General features: G+C 35.9%; 1 protein-coding gene across 2 annotated transcripts in view; it reads left to right on the top strand.

Moving 5' to 3' along the window:
* CD36 (CD36 molecule) overlaps window positions 1-13093 on the top strand; it is a 60581-nt gene that overhangs the window by 4308 nt on the left and 43180 nt on the right. Inside the window, exon 1 of one of the 2 annotated variants that reach the window (XM_054726390.1) lies at window positions 719-738. The exons of the other annotated variant lie outside the window; for it this stretch is intronic. The gene's annotated coding sequence lies outside the window, so the exon portion shown is untranslated. Of the gene's footprint in view, window positions 1-718; window positions 739-13093 lie in introns of those variants that run through there. 2 annotated transcript variants of the gene reach the window in all.

The following is a 13093-nucleotide window of genomic DNA, read 5'->3' as shown; positions in this document are numbered from 1 at the left end:
TGTTGTAAGTATTGTCAGTCTAACTTGTTCATTTTGCAAAGCCCCGTTGAATGTTGCTCTGATCTCCAGCTTTCCACAACTAGGTATTCATTGATGCTTTGTTCTTTATCCTAAAGACCCATGTGCATGTTGCTATGTGCTTCCTCTGAGGACTGTAAAGTCCTATAACGAAGACACAGGGTAAAAAAGTCAGGGGAGTTGCTATGAGAAAATAAGTAGGATATCTCTGGAGAGGGAGCTGCTTCTGTGTTCTTTTAAACATCACAGAGTAATTGTTTCTTCCTTCCTTCCTTCCTTTCTTTCTTTCTTTCTTGCTTTCTTTCTTTCTTGCTTTCTTGCTTTCTTGCTTTCTTGCTTTCTTGCTTTCTTGCTTTCTTGCTTTCTTGCTTTCTTGCTTTCTTGCTTTCTTGCTTTCTTTCTTCTTGCTTTCTTGCTTTCTTAAAGAAAGAACCAGGGTGAAGAAAAGCTCATTTTCAAGCTGGAGAGCTTGGCAAACACTGGCTGCTGGGTTTACTTTGGTTTAGGAATCCCACTGCCTCACTGGAGTGCCAATCAAAATTCCACAGCCATTCTTGGCTATTTGGAGGTGGGGCTGACTGATGTACAGCAGTGATTTGACCGAGCACTTGGGGCAAACACAACCAGATTCATCAGTGTTAATCCTGTTGTCTCCCAACCAGCATTTTGAAAGTGCATTAACATTGGTGGCCTTACACTTTCGCATCGGACTTCTAACCGGTAATTACACCTATGTATTCCTTGTAAACTTATCTTGCCTAACAGTGTAGGACTCATTACTGGTGCCTGCAATACTAAATACTCTCACTTTGATCTGATGTTTGCTTTCTTCTTATCCATTTTAAGCTATAGTTTCATTTTTCTCTTCTTTCAGGAAATAGAATATATGAGATATTATAGACATTCCAACAACCTGCTCCAAACTTTTAAATAAGAAGTTATATATACAAGAAAATGGATGGAATTGGTTAGGTGTAGTAACTTGACTATGATCTTGTCAGTAATAACTACAATAGTTATCGATAAGAAGATATTAAAAATATTTGAAATTATCCATACCCTCCAACATACATGCAACAATGCAGGTATATCTTAGTAGAAAAACATACCAAAAGGGTAAATTCATGTGCAGCTATTTTTTATTTTTAAGAATATACTAAGGAAGACTGTTAACTTGTGGATGGTCACTTTTTACCTGAAGATGCAATTATTATAATTGTCATTATGTACTTTGGGCTCTATTACATTGTGAGGCAGGGTGGTTGTCTTCCCAACCTTGGAGAAAAGAATCTATCCCCCTCCTCTTTTTCTTATAGTCAACAGTAACCAGTGCAGATACAGGCAGTTTCTAATGCCGGCATTCCTGGAATGGCTCTAGTCAACAGGTGGCTATTGTGACCTGCTTGAGAGGTGGCTTTATAACTCTATGTTACTGGTAGGTCAGAGCACTCTTCATCATATTATAAACCTGACTTGTGTTCCTGCATTTTGATGCGACTGCAAACAGGATAGAGGAAATGATGTTAAAAAAAATAATTAATGGTTAATGAGCTAAAGCCAGTTTTCAATGTGCAAATCATTCCTATGATGTGTTTTTCTTGGTAACAACTAGCCACACAGAATGGTAACGGGAGGCATAGAAAATCAGGTACTAGAATTAGGTGACATTTTACAGGTTCTAGACATAATTATTTTACTGATCACATATGACCATTTCTAGTAGTGATCTTTTATTTTGAACTGCACTGTGATAAAATGTTCTATAGGGACAAATAATATTATATGCCTCAACTTTATTTCATTGTGATTATCTTAAATAGTTGGAAATTGAGCCTTGTGAATTAAAAGAGAGCATTGGAAGCAATGATTTGCTTCAGTTGATATTGTGTGAAATTAGGGGACTGAAGAAAATCTTTAATAGAAGCAAAGACAGGAAATGCTAATACAGCGTCATTCAAGGAATAATTTATAACCTTGCTTACAGCTCACACATGTACAATTTTGTTTGACATTTGGGGGGATTAATATAGTTATTTAAGCCATCTAGACAAGCTATAATTAAAAGTTCAATACAAGATCACAAACAATTACTGATTTAAAGTTGTTACCTAAATATAAGTAATTATTAGGAAAAAAATTGAAATGTACAGTATATATTTTTATATTAAAAGGCAAGGACTTTATGAATGCCAGCATTATGTAAATGACTTTGGTTTCAGAGAATTGCTTTATGTGTTGCATCTCCTTTATTTGTTTAGTAAATATTTGGTCCCAGCACAAAGTAGGTTCTGACCATTTTCTGTACTTAATTTTGTCCACTTAGCACTTTGAGGATTCAATTTCCCCAGAATGAATGTTATTATTTAATAAATTAAATGACTATCAATATAGGGGAGACTTTGTGGGGGGCCACTGATCTACTGGGTAATCAGGAAATCCGCCGTTGAATTTGGTATACCTCAGGTTTTCCTATTTCTCGCTTAAGGCTGATGAAAGATCAGTGGACTCCTAAGTATCTGAAGTCTGTGGAGTCTAGGTTGCTTAGAAACTCAGTGACTATGGTCTTGCTATGGCCACCCACTTTATCAGTGAATGCAGAACTCACTTCACTGGCATTGTGCCAAATACATTGCTGGTAAGAATATTTAGATCAGCTCTTTTATCATATTAGTGTTTTTATTGTTTACACAAGCGAAGTAATATTACAATTTACCAAATTTTTAAAATAGTCATTTATAGTTTATAATAGATAGAAACTACATACAAATTAAGCTTAAATTCACAATGTAATTATAGTTATTTCAAATATATTGTCTACTGGTTACTATCCCATTTTCTAAGCCCATAGATATACAGTATATACATACATATATATAGCATATATATATATATGTATATATATATATATTATTTGCATTAAATTAAAAGCATGAATATGTAAGACTTGCATCATATATAATCTTTGTGGTAATAGAAGATTCTGTAATTTTGACTTCTATTAATAGTTCTAAACAAATAATCTATAAACTTATCCATATATACATAGTACATTTTAATATTTTAACTTTACATTATTAACTCCTTATTTACATATAAATTCAATAAATATGCTATCACATTATTTCTCTTTAAAATCTATGCCTTAAATATTATACCACATAACCCAACACAAAAACCTATTAGAAAATTAATTTATTAAAAACCTCATTTCTGCCATAATGGAAAGACATTAGGGGACATATACTTATCCTCAGTTTGAATAAATTTGCTCCCTGCAGTACATATTCAACTTGTTTGCCCTTTCTGATTTGAGGCATGTTTTCAGATTTTAATGAAACCTTTTTTTTTTTTTTTTACATATTCATGCCATATATAAACTGTACCTCATCATATATTGGCACAGTATTTCCTTATCTCCCTATTGATTCCAACTCTTGTGTTTATCACACTTAACAGCAGAGGTAGAGCCAGCAGCCTCTCCTGAGACAGGACTGCTACAAGGTGCTAGTTACTGTCCTTTTTCTCCTGGGTTTTGGCCTTGATGCATTTTGTTTTGATATATTTAAGAGTTCGTCATATTAAAATTACGCCTGGGAACAAAAGAATCAGAATGACTCAAGTTTTTTATGGCACGAGGATACATTTGGGGATTTTTCCCCCATTTTTCCTTACACTTCATTTATTTCTACAGGATTCTGCAATTGATTAATATTTCTAATTCTCTAGTATGTCAATTGAACTAAGCAATGCCCAGATTAATGATAATAAGACTCATCTCATAGATGGAAACAAGAGTCAAGACAGACCTTAACCCATTTTTCTTGAATTAACTGTCATCAGAGCAGAAAAGCTGTTCTGAGAGTCCCTGTTTAAGGCTCCAATGACTAGGACACACTGGCACTCACACAAGGTACATTTGGCAGTCAGGTAAAGGCCCACTGTTAACAAAATAAATGAGCAGTCCAGTACAAATCCACTAAACAACCCAAAGGAATCTAACTATTAGCAAGGGATCACACATATTAGTCTATAAAGAGATATTAGATTGGCATGTAAAAAATTAAATGGTAGAGTATATTCAAGATACTTGGAAAGAACTTTTAATAGGCAGGGAGAGAAAAACAATGTATCCACTTACTAATTATCTACATTTAATATTCAATCACAGTTTTTTTTGGTGTGATTGAATTATTCTAATACATTTTAGAAATCTTTGTTTTAATTAATTATGACTCTTTCTGGCAATGGACACATAAACACAATCAGTACACTAGATCATTTAAAATGTTTGAGAAAAGCTTATTTATATGAGCTTGTCATTCATTCTTGTTGCAGTTACTCAATAAATGCCTGGAATAAAAGAAGTACTAAAACCCTTTGAAAAAGTATTTTCTAATGTGGGAGAATCAGATTTTGCTTAAAGCAGATAACATCTGTCTTTTTTGTTCCATTACGTGCCTGGTGTCTACAAATATTTAAAAACTAGAGGCCCGGTGCACGAAATTCGTGCATGGGTAGGGTCATTAGGCCTGGCCAGTGATCAGGGCCAATCTGTGGGGCAACCGGGGGGGTGATCCTGGGCCTCCGCTGGCACCCACCTTGGCTGGCCTGGCACCTGTGGGCTGGGTGCAGCTCCTGCATTGAGCGTCTGCCCCCTGGTGGTCAGTGCACATCATAATCAGTCATTCCACCGTTTGGTCAATTTGCATATTAGACTTTTATTATATAGGATGCACATTTGGAAAATAACCAGACCTTTTAAATTGATATCCGATCATTTGGAAAAGTAAAGTTATCTCCTCTCCTAACAATTTATCTCCTAACAACTAATTTACCACACTTATGTCTCCTTTTAATCTATGCTTGTGATACCTATAGTATAGGTTCTTCAGCATCTAAGTGTAGAAAATCATATTGCAGAGGTATTTTTTCTTTATTTTTTGTTTTAGAGGCCTACTAATTAAATAATGTTTTATGATAAGACTTTTGGTGAGGTGGTTTAGTTGTTTAAAGTATATGAGCTAAGGTCAACGTTTTACATAGGTTCTGAGAGTAACAGTTTGGGTACTTTCAACTCAAACTAGCTGAATCAGTATGGGGATTTTGGGGGACCATATAATTGAAAACTGCGGAATTAGACCTCTTCAGGCACAGTTGGATCAAACCGCTGCTCTTTCTTCTTAACTTTCTGGTTTTTAACTTGGGTCTTGGCTTTGATCCAGGGTGACTTTCCATGAGGCTATAAAATGGCTACCAGCAATATGCGCACAGGTTTCCTTGTTCTTATACACAGAGGATGGGGATGGGGCAGAGATGATAATAGAAAATTTGGTTTCCACCAATACTGAACAAAGGAACATAACACTCCCTATTGAATTAAATAAAGAAAAATATTAAATAGAATATTGGCATTTTTAATGGCAATACCATGTTAAGGCCATGTTAACACATATTTTATAAATCAAAATATGGAGGCAGCTTTTGAATCTTTCCTTCTGAGCTCAATATTAAAGGGCATCTCTGAAAGCAAAGTCAGACATTCATGCTTCTAGAGCCCAAGCGGCTTCTCTCTACACAGCATGCAGTAAAGATCCGAGGATGTTAAGTTCTTAGAGAAATGTTACTTTTTTTTCTCTCTCTGGGAAATGGAAGTATCTCTTAATGATTATTATTTAGTCAATTGAATTTAGTCAGACTTATCCAGTATGTTTCATCCTCAACTAAAAATTAAAACCAATTCCCCAAAATACATAATACTCATGTATTGGAATTTTTTTCAAAACCCTGTTTCAATTTTATTCACTTAGGATTGGATGAAGATTGTCTGAAAATGACATATGCAAAGGTAAAACCAGGTTTCCCAAGTAATTTGCACCAAAGACTTGTAAATCACCACAGTATTTTTTTTTTACTCCTAATCTAATCGATATGGCTGATAAGCTAGAAAAAAAATTTATTAAATAGCATAAATTTAACTTACTTGTCATTTTTTAGTTACATAGGTTGGAGAATTTAAATATTTTCTATTACACACAATGGTAGATACAAAGTTAAAAATAAGTGGCAGAATAAAGTTTGTTTGGACTAAAATGTTTTGTGGTGATATTTGGAAACCCATCATTGTGTATCGAACTGCCATTGGAGGCGGGATGCCTTTCACAACAGAAACATTATAGAATCTGTGGGTGTATGGACATCTCCATAAAAGGAGTGAAGGACCAAAGATTTCTGCTGATTTAAGGATAGCTGTGCTTTTGTAAGTGCAATTACAATAAGTCAATTTGGATATAATTCCAAATTTACATACCTAAAACTATGTATTATTTTGAAAGAATATTAGATAAAAATGAGTTGTCATATAAAAGTTAATTAGGACAGGTAAATGTAGGCAATTAAGGAAGAACAGCAGGAAAACTTAAAAAGAGAAGCTTGTGAAAGAGAAAAGAGTTTATACTGCAGCTTATAAAAACAATATTTGGGACATGCCTCTTTATAACATGGAAAATGTTTAATGGTTTTAAATTTTGAGTTGCATAAAATGGTGTTGTTTCCATGTTTGGTGGACTTATTTCACCTCCAAATTTTACTCACTGTAGCCTTCTTTCTTCCAACCTTTGTGGTTACCCAATGTCCCCTGAGGAGTTACAGAAAATGAGAGGAAAAACAGGCCTAGCAACAATCTTGGCTAATGTCCAGAAAATGTTTTCAGTCCTTGGAATACATGGAGGATAGTGCTGCAAGCCTTGCATATACAGCTTGGGAAAACAATAAAATTCTCAGCGTATTCACTGTGAACAGGAAAGCACTGTGTTGTTAACAAAAGAAGTTTTACAAATATACAGAAACATACGCAGACAACATAAGCATCTCGATTCACACTTGTATCTTCGCCCATAAACTGGAAGCATTGTGTAGTAGGATGGTAGGTTTACCTAAATACCACAACTGAGAGACCTTGAGCCTCAAAAGCCAAGGGAACAGTTGTGTCCTAGCAGGTTAGATGCACTGATTGAGCAGTGTAACACTAGCAGGAATAGCAGAGGTATTGAAGGGTGACATTCCATAGCAATTCCGATTCCATACCTATTGTTTACTTAAATCAGACCGTCCAAACAAAAGAGAAGTGTGACATTCAAATGTCTGAAAGGGGATGGTCACAATAAACATGTTTTCAGGCCTTTGGTGCTTGTTGGAGAACAAGGAAAATAACAAAACACTTGCATAAAGACAGAATTGATGCTACCTAAATCTAACTAGTAGAGTTAGAAGGATGGATTATTTATTCCTACTTAACCACAAGGTAAATTCCTTTATCAAGTCCATTGTCCATGCTCCATAATGCTAAGCAAACTTTAATGCAGATACTAGAGTCAGGGCTAAAATGAAATTTAACAGGTCAAGCTTTCCTATTTCTCCAAATTTAACTGTGGAGATTCCAAAGGGAGGGTTTACTCTGCCTCTGAAAAATGTTCATTGTCCTCATCTAAGCAGATAACCAGCTATCACAGACACACATGCAGGACATGTGCAGGGTTTTGATATTTTAGAATTATTCTGAATTTATATGATACTAGAGGCCTGGTGCATGAAATTTGTGTAATGGGGGCGGGGTGGGGGGGTGTCCCTCAGCCCAACCTGCACCCTTTCCAATCTGGGACCCCTTGAGAGATGTCCGACCACCCGTTTAGGCCCGATCACACTGGGATCGGGCCTAAACGGGTGGTCGGACATCCCTCTCACAATCCAGGACTGCTGGCTCCCAACTGCCCCCCCCGCAGGCCTTGTCCCCCCCAACTACCCTCCCCTTCTGGCCTGGTCCCCCCCAACTGCCCTCCCCTGCAGGCCTGGGTCCCCCCACAACTGTCTTCCCCTGCAGACCTTGTCCCCCCTCAACTGCCCTCCCCTTCAGGCCTGGTCCCCCCCAATTACCCTCCCCTGCTTGCCCAATTGCCCCCAACTGCCCTCCCCTGCTGGCCTGGTCACCCCTAACTTCCCTCCCTCACCAGCCTGGTTGCCCCCAACTGCCCTCCCCTGCAGGCCTGGTCGCCCCCAACTGCCCTGCCCTGCAGGCCTGGTCACCCCTAACTGTACTCCCCTGCCAGCCATCTTGTGGTGGCCATCTTGTGTCCACATGGGGGCGGCCATCTTGTGTGTTGGAGTGATGGTCAATTTGCATATTACCTCTTTATTAATAGGATAGAGTAGTAGTCTGCCACTATTTATTCTGTCTGAATTCTAAATTCTACAATTCCTAGAATGTAAAAAAGCAATTTAAAAGATCCATAACGTTTCAGAGAAACATTTGCTTCTTGGAAATCTTAAGAACTTGAAATATTTCAAGTTCTTGCAAGGAGTTCATTTGAGAAATAGCACTCTAAAACAAATGCATTGGTCTTTTGGGAGACAGAAACCCCCCATTTTTCCAAGAGCCCACTGAGAATCAACTTGGAAAATGATGGTTTGATTTCACTGTAGGGTTTGATAGACTGCTCTATAATCCTTTAAAATTCCTAGCAGAAGCTGCTGTGTCACTCAAATACAGCAGGGTTCGTGCCACATGGTTCTTCCAAGTGTCAGGGAAAAGGATCAAACTTCTCCATCCCAAATGAGAGAGAGAGAGAGAGAGAGAGAGAGAGAGAGAGAGAGAGAGAGAGAGAAAGAGAGAGAGAGAGAGAGATCTAAAATGCATTATTTCCTGTGTAGTGATTTTTAAAATAAAGTATTGTTATACAATGTGGTTCTTAGAAACTTTCTTTTTCAGCTTTAAAAGTCTAGCCCAGCTGACATGGCTCGGTGGTTGAGTGTCGGCCTATGAACCAGGAGGTCAGGGTTTGATTCCCAGTGTGGGGTGTGCAGAGAGAACCGATCAATGGTTCTCTCTCATCGTTGATGTTTCTATGTCTCTCTCCCTCTCTTTTCCTCTCTGAAATCAATAAAAATATATTTTAAAAAATAAAAAGAAATCTAATTAGGTATGCTTCCAAGTCCTTAAAAAGTGTGTGTGTGTGTGTGTGTGTGTGTGTGTGTGTGTGTGTGCGTGTGTAGATGTATGTGTGTTTAACGCTTTCAGAAATCTGATGCCCAAGTGTTGGATATCTTTAAATTTAAAATAACAGACTGTCAGGTGGCATAAATGTTAATATAATTAAGTTTTCCAAGACAGGCTTGCCGGTATGGTTAGTATATCTGTTCATTAAATGGAACAAAATCACTTTGTCTCATTACCCATCTGATTTCTGTTTTTATATATTCATCATGCTCTTTAACTTTTTAAATGTTGCTTAAACAGAATAACAAAAACTTGATATTATTTTAGCATTTTAAAGCAAATCATTTTGATCAAGCTATGAACCAATGCAAATATAAATTGATCTTTCTAACTCTTCTTAAAAATATTTTCTTTATTTCATTTTTAATATCCCACTTTAGGGATTATTTCTAGCCTAGATTACATTTATCAACATTAAAATTTGTTGTACCTCAATTCAATGAGCTTTCTATATTTCTGCTCTGTGAATTTTAAAATTATTGATTGTGTAATTTTTTTTCTCAACCTTTTTTTATTTGGCATTCATTAACTAAATGCTAGCTTTTGTTATTGACTTTTTTCCTACTATTTCACCACACTATGTTTTGAGGCCCAGTTATTCTTTTACCTGAATATTTCTGTTTCCCCTTTCCCAATAATTTTCTATCTACCAAAGAAATACAAATTTACTGAGAACTATGCTCATCATAACATTTCTTTATGTTTCTCAGTATCATTTAAATGTTGACTTTCCCCCCTCTCCTTAGAAAGTTAAAGCAGCTTTGCAAACATTTCAAGTAAAGATTGGATCTATCAACATTTTTAGATGGCCTATGAAATTTACCTATTGATCTGACCCCACCACATGAGAACTATCCACAGAGGTGCTCTCTCTTTAATTTCTCTTTTACACACACCTCTTACCAGGGCTTCTTTTAAATATATGGGTAAGTTTATTTTATATTTTTAATGGATATGTTTGCTTTCATCCTGTTTCAATTAATTAGAGTACATAGTTTAAATCAAAACTTTATTCTGAAATTCTTCATATTATCTTTAATAATGTTTTGAAATATTATTTTAAAGGTGATATTAAAAATTTCCATTTTAGACTTTCAAACTTTCACTGGCATTACATTACACCATTGAGTCTTGTGCATTTAACATTCTCTTATTAAGTTATGTTCATATATATTTATTTATTTTGATTTCTATATGTAAATCCCCTCTTCACCAGACTAAGCAAGTAGGACATGCCATTGATTTAATATTTCTATAAATGAACATGGCAGAAAATGAAAAATATAGATGTATGTTTATATATATATATACACATACACACATATGTAACAGGTATATTATACATGTGCATAAATATATATGTGTGTATATAAATCTCCATGATTAGTTATCCCCAAGAATTAAAGTGCTAAAACAAATTTTACCTTAGAGTTTTACACTGGTAACTAATATTTTGAGGTAGTTTATAGGTCTTTAGAATAGATTTTAATCTCAAAATAATTCTGTTAGTTGCCACTTACAGAATATGATCACTGTTCATTCCTTGTTTATTGTGTTTAGATAAATTTTCCTCTTAATACAATATCAAATATCACACAATTATTTTAAACTAGAGGCCCAATGCACAAAATTTGTGCAAGGGGCTCAGCCCTCGTAGCCATGGCTTCATCTGGAAGGTCGTCCAGAAGGTCGCCCAGTCTAATTAGCATATTATGCTTTTATTATTATATTATGCTTTTATTATTATAGATTACTAGAGGCCCAATGCACAAAATTTGTGCAAGAGTAGGCCTTCGCAACCTACAGATCCGTGCACTGGTGGGGTCCCTCGGCCTGGCCTGCACCCTCTTGGAATCCGGGACTCCTCAGGGGATGTCAGATAGCCAGTTTCAGCCTGATCCCCATAGGCCCGATCCAGACAGGAGGGAGCCCGATCCTGTACATTGAGCATCTGTCCCCTGGTGGTCAGTGCGCATCATAGTGACTGGTCAACTACTCGTTTGGTCATTTGGTCATTTGGTCGCTTAGGCTTTTATACATATATTAGAGGCTCAGTGCAAAAAATTCATGCATTGGGAGGGGATCCCTCAGCCCAGCCTGCACCCTCTCAAAATTCGGGACCCCTCAGGGGATGTCCAACTGCCGGTTTCGGCCAAATCCCGGAGAAATCCCATAGAAATCCCTGCAGATTGGGCCTAAACCGGCAGTCAGACATCCCTCTCACAATCCAGGACTGCTAGCTCCTTCCTGCTCACCTGCCTGCCTGATTGCCCCTAACCACTCTGCCTGCCTGCCTGATTGCCCCTAACCACTCTGCCTGCCTCTGTGGTGGCCACTAACTTCTCACCTGCCTGCCTGATCGCCCCTAACCACTTGCTGGGGGGCAGCCAGACGGGGTGAGGGACTGTGGTCATTCTGGTCTCTGGTTGTTCTGGTCGTTCCACCATTTGGATCACTGGGCTTTTATTATATAGGATAGATTATTCAATTTGTATAAATGTGTTGAAAAGAATATGTCAAATTAGGTATTAGCCAAGAACTTATTTATCTTTTTTTTTTTTTTTTCTCAGAAAAAAGTATAGGATCTCAGGCAATGTGGGTTTTAATCCTTGTTTTGGCATGTTTAGCAGGGTGACCTCAGCTAGTTGTCTAAAAAAACTAGTAAGATGATATGATAGGTCAATGAGGTAACCTAACACATGCAAACTACTTAGTTTAAGAGTTAGCAGATAGCAAGCCCCCAATATGCGTAAACTCTGTTGTTATATCACCATCATAACTCTTGTCTTTGATTACTTATAAAATCTAGAATTATAATGTATATTATACTAACATTCTTTTCATTTGCTAAATTGTAAAAAAATAAATTAATTATTTAAGAATCTTTACTACATAGAACCTGCATACAGCTTTACATTTTTCCATGTAAATGTACCATCTGATTTGATCTTCAAACTCTAGTGCAGGTAGACTCCATAGTTATATACTCTTTGACAAGAAGAGAAATCAGCAATATGATTACTATGTGTTGCCCAGTTCACAGTTCTATTATTGTTCATAAAGCTGTGATCAGCACGTGGGCATGTGATCCCTCTTCCAGAACTCATATAATACATCTATCATCTGCTTCTTGAATATTTTGCAATATTTATCTTACCCAACTTAGTCTTCCTCTTTTACTTCACGTGTTAAATTCCATGAGTCAGCTTATCTAAAAGTATGTTATAAAGGATTTTTAAGAACTGTACAAATGCTAGAGTAAATTTTCTTTATTCTGCTTACATTCTTGAAGTGGCAAAAGCCTTTCAAAACATGATTCAATACTTAAAAATACTCTATGAAAGTTAATGGCATAAAAATGGAAAAATTTGGCAATTTAAAAATATAATAGTTTGGTAAGGCCAAGGAAGGCCAATATTACAAATTTTTTATACAAATAATAAATAAAAGTAAAAATACAATAAAAATGAAGTTTAAAAAGTTTAATATTTTTTAAATTGTCAAATGTTAAAAGACTATTTCCTTAATATTATAAGGACAAAAATACCCCATACAAAAGAATAAATAAGGGCATTATCACAACTTAAAGTTATTAACAAACTTAAAGTTCTGAATAAACCAGTGTGAGTGATGTGTGAAGATAGGCAATCTCATATATTGTGTACATGTATGAACAGAAATGTAGTGAAACTCTCCTTATCAAAATAAAGTCCACATTTTTTTACTTAGAAATTATACTTTCTACTGTTTACAGTCTTAAACAAAACTATATGTACATGAATTTTCAGCATTGTTTTTTTGTAAGATCAATATCTAGAAGCAATTAAAAATGTCTATTAAATAGGAGACTGATCATTAAGACACTATATTATTTTTTTGTGGACTATCTTTTAATTTTAGAAAAGAGTTTCTTCTTCATGATAGGGTATCTCCAAGGCACATAATATGATAATAGACAAGTTGCAGAAAGTATGATTCAGTATATATATATATATTATCCCATATACATATGAATATAATGTTAAA

Source organism: Eptesicus fuscus, chromosome 14 (assembly GCF_027574615.1).
Source record: "Eptesicus fuscus isolate TK198812 chromosome 14, DD_ASM_mEF_20220401, whole genome shotgun sequence".
NCBI lineage: Eukaryota > Metazoa > Chordata > Mammalia > Chiroptera > Vespertilionidae > Eptesicus > Eptesicus fuscus.
The sequence above is the reverse complement of the archived record's forward strand: the minus strand, read 5'-3'. Positions and strand labels throughout refer to the sequence as shown.